General features: G+C 45.4%; 1 pseudogene; it reads right to left on the reverse strand.

Annotated features, from left to right (window-relative positions):
- Window positions 1-2,313, reverse strand: LOC114204332 (putative vomeronasal receptor-like protein 4; annotated as a pseudogene).
- Window positions 2,314-3,623: the final 1,310 nt, after the last annotated feature.

The raw sequence follows: 3,623 nt of genomic DNA on the forward strand, positions 1-3,623 counted from the left end.
CTCTGAAACCAGGAAATGCTGTTTTAAGTTTCTTTTGCACTCTTGCAAAAGAGGGAGGTAAGACTGAGTTAAAGCATTCCATTCCACTTTTGAATGCCATTGCTTTTGAATTCCTATATTTATTAATTATAAACACACCTTGCACATCATTCCATGGCAATGCATGTTGAACTCACCCATTCTTTCATAAGCTCAATAAAATCCCTTTGTATGGCTGGATCCTCTAGGATATTTTCACACAGCCAGCAAAATAACCTATTTGCTGGATATGTAGTTCATGATTTTTAAAAATCGCCACAATGGATAATAATTTTTATACTGCAATTCACATATGAGCAATCCTCCTGGAAATGAAACTTACAGGTCAAAGAGAAAATACATTAGCATTTTGAAGGAATTTGCCAATTATTCTCCTTCCTGTAGGAAGCTTGGGGGTAAAAGAGGCATCTTATAATCAGGAAAACTGGAATTAGCTTACCCTTCCCGAGGGGGGCAGGACAGACAGAAGATGGCTAAACCCTCGGAGGTCATTATGACCTCCTTCCTGTGTCAGCTCAGGGCTACCAGTCACCAGCTTTGCTGTATAACATCATACTTTAATTTGTTGAAGCTTCTCTTCATTTTTCCTTTTACTCGCAGCCATAGAATGTCTTCTTTCAAACTTGCTACCTGAGGGATCAATGAAACGGTCCTTTTCTCAAGTCTTAATGAGAGTGCCAACATTCAGCCAGATGTCCATCTCTGTGAATCAGGACAAACGGGCTGAGAATTACATAACCAACGCTTAAGACTTCTAGAATGTTTAATATTAGGAACTTATTATCAAAGAAAGAATTTAAATACACAGAAATAATACAATCTGGCCAATAAAAGAAAAGAAAACAAAGCATCAGCAGGAGAACACTGTGAGCGGCTCTTATCTCAGGGGGGTTGTGGTAGAGAACCTTGGGTTTCTGCAGGTAGCCGGCATGCTTGTGGTGCTTATGGAGAACGCATACCATGGAGACACTGGCCCAGCCCATGAGACCCAGAAACAGGAAATCTCGCAGGGCCATGAGAATGAGAAAAACCCACCTCGTTGTCTGGCTTGCTGGTAGAAAAACACAGTGGCCTTCACTTTCACCAATTTGTGACCCGTTTAGGCTGTTGATGTTTTTCATGTAATAGCGTAAGTTCATGCTGAGCAAGGAATTGAGTATCCAAAAGAAGAGGAAAAAGGGAAGGATAGGCCATGTGGATGCTGTCCTGAAGCTGGCGCACACGGAGGCTCTGGGGCTGATGGTGGTGGCCTGGACCACAGTGAGGAAGCTGCTGGTGCAGATCAAGAGGCCCCGGGCCAGCCTCTCGAGGTACGCAAACATTTTACAGCCTGTATCGTCCGGGAAGTGTCTCAAACCGGACGTATAGTATTGTTTTTAGTGTTACCTTGGAAAAAAGTATTATGATATTTGTAAAAGCCAAGTGGATGAGAATTAGATGTATAGATTTCTTTTTGGTGTCCCCAAAGAAAATGCACATGTAAGTCACAAAAACAAAGACGTTCCCCATCGTGCCAGGTCCAATTATAGAGAGGAATATTGTTCGTTTAATACTAATCATCAGAAACATCTCTTACTTCATGGGCAGGAAATCTTTGGATCTAGCAAACACCTCTTGAAGAAAGCAACAGTAATGATGATATGCATCTGCAAAGAATAATGCGTATCAGAGGGCTTTTCTGGTGTATCAGGGACACTGAGCCACGGCTCATGATGTATGTAATGGAGCAGAGTTTTGTCCAAAGGACTCTATTACTGTCCTTGTGGGCACTCGCTGTGGGTGATTCTATGAGCCTGAAATTCAGTCTTGGGGATGAGCATACAATAAGCTAAATTTGCAACCAAGATTTTTTTCTGTGCTCCATACCAGCAAAACCAACCTGCCCGTTCAGATCTTTATATAGCTAACGTATGTTCAATCTCAGCATGTGCTAAAATGAACCCAAATTCCCCCAACCTGATGTCACCCTGTGTTTTCTACTTCGTCATATGATATTACCATCAGCCAACTCCAAAAAAATCTGGGTTTTCTTAACGTCTCCACCTCCCCACACCCCACAACAAAGACTCAGTTACTCCTCTTGCTTCTGCGTCTTTCATAGCTCACAAATTTAGGCTGTCTCATCTGTCATCATGCCCCTTCTATTTTCAGCATCCATCACATACCTCAGTTTGATTAGTGTAACAACTTCCTGGTTTGTCTCCTGATTCCAGATATTTTTTGGGGGTGGGGGAGGGGAAGGGCAGAGGGAGAGAGAGAGAATCATAAATAGGCTCACACCAAGCACAGAGCCCGAAGCGGTGCTGCATGTCAGGACTCTGAGACCACGACCTGGGCCCAGATCAAGAGTCGGGCACTCAACCCACTGAGCCACCCGGGCGCCCCTCCTGATTCCAAATTTTATCCCTCTGATACATACACCTTAGTATTTCCAGAGTTGTCTTTCAAAACCCCAAACATTTTCTGTATGTTCACTGCTTATAGTTTTCAGTGAATTTTCCTAGTTTTTGAGATCAAGTTAAGCTGCAGAGATTCCAACTTTTAAATGCCCTTCGGCCAAAGACATCCAGACAGGAGCCTGTGGGCAGCACAAACTCAGATCTACGACTTGCAGCAGCCTGGCCAGGGCCGGGGGGCCCTTGGAATGCTGCCTGCAAGGGTCTTTATAGGAGGTCTGAGCCCCACTGCGGAATCAGAGGGGATCTATGCGGAACCTGGATCCGTTCAGGATGTTTGATGTCTCCCCAGGGGGTTAGCAATGCCAATAACCAGGAATTGGGTGCTGTCAGGGGACAAGGGCAGTTTATAAAGGAGGGATCCCCAAATCTGGGGGCATATCGTAAAGTGAGTTGGGGCGTCCTCGGGAAGAAAAGAGTGGTCACTCAAACACAGGATCATTATGCCATTTCATAGCTGCGGAAGAACGTGCGGAGAAATGACTCAGGCAAGTGGGTCAGTGCGACCTGTGTCTCTTCTCTCAACCTGGTCGATACTAGAAGTGATTTGATCTTTATCAGTCCAAGGCTGATTGTCACACTTTCAGGCTGGAATAAGAATTGCTCTTTCAGGGGCGCCTGGGGGGCTCAGTCATTAAGTGTCTGCTTTCAGCTCAGGTCATGATCCCAGGGTCCTAGGTTCGAGCCCCGCAGCGGGCTCCTTGCTGGGCGGGAAGCCTGCTTCTCCCTCTCCCACTCCCCCTGCTTGTGTTCCCTCTCTCGCTGTCTCTGTCAATTAAATAAATAAATAAAATCTTTAAAAAAAAAAAAGAATTTCTCTTTCACTACCAACCTTTTGAATCTCATTTCGCACGTAGACATTTCTATAAAACTACAGAAACCAGGACATCTAAGAGCCAGGTTGCATAGGTTCCGTGTACTTGGAAAGCTTCCCACAAGCCTTCACCCTGCACCGTGTCCTACCCCCATTAAGGCCTGGCCTTAGATGCACCTTCGCCTTGCAGGTGTCTGTCAGCATGAGCTGTGTGAACTCAGTCTCGTATCCGGGTTTGGAACCGGGAGGCCTCAGGACATGGGGAACACGGGCGGTTATGGCCATCAGCCTCCACTTCCTCCCCCAACAAAAGT

Source organism: Eumetopias jubatus, unplaced genomic scaffold (genome assembly GCF_037043125.1).
Source record: "Eumetopias jubatus isolate StellerSeaLion01/CBP00866 unplaced genomic scaffold, mEumJub1_p1.0 scaffold_6, whole genome shotgun sequence".
NCBI lineage: Eukaryota > Metazoa > Chordata > Mammalia > Carnivora > Otariidae > Eumetopias > Eumetopias jubatus.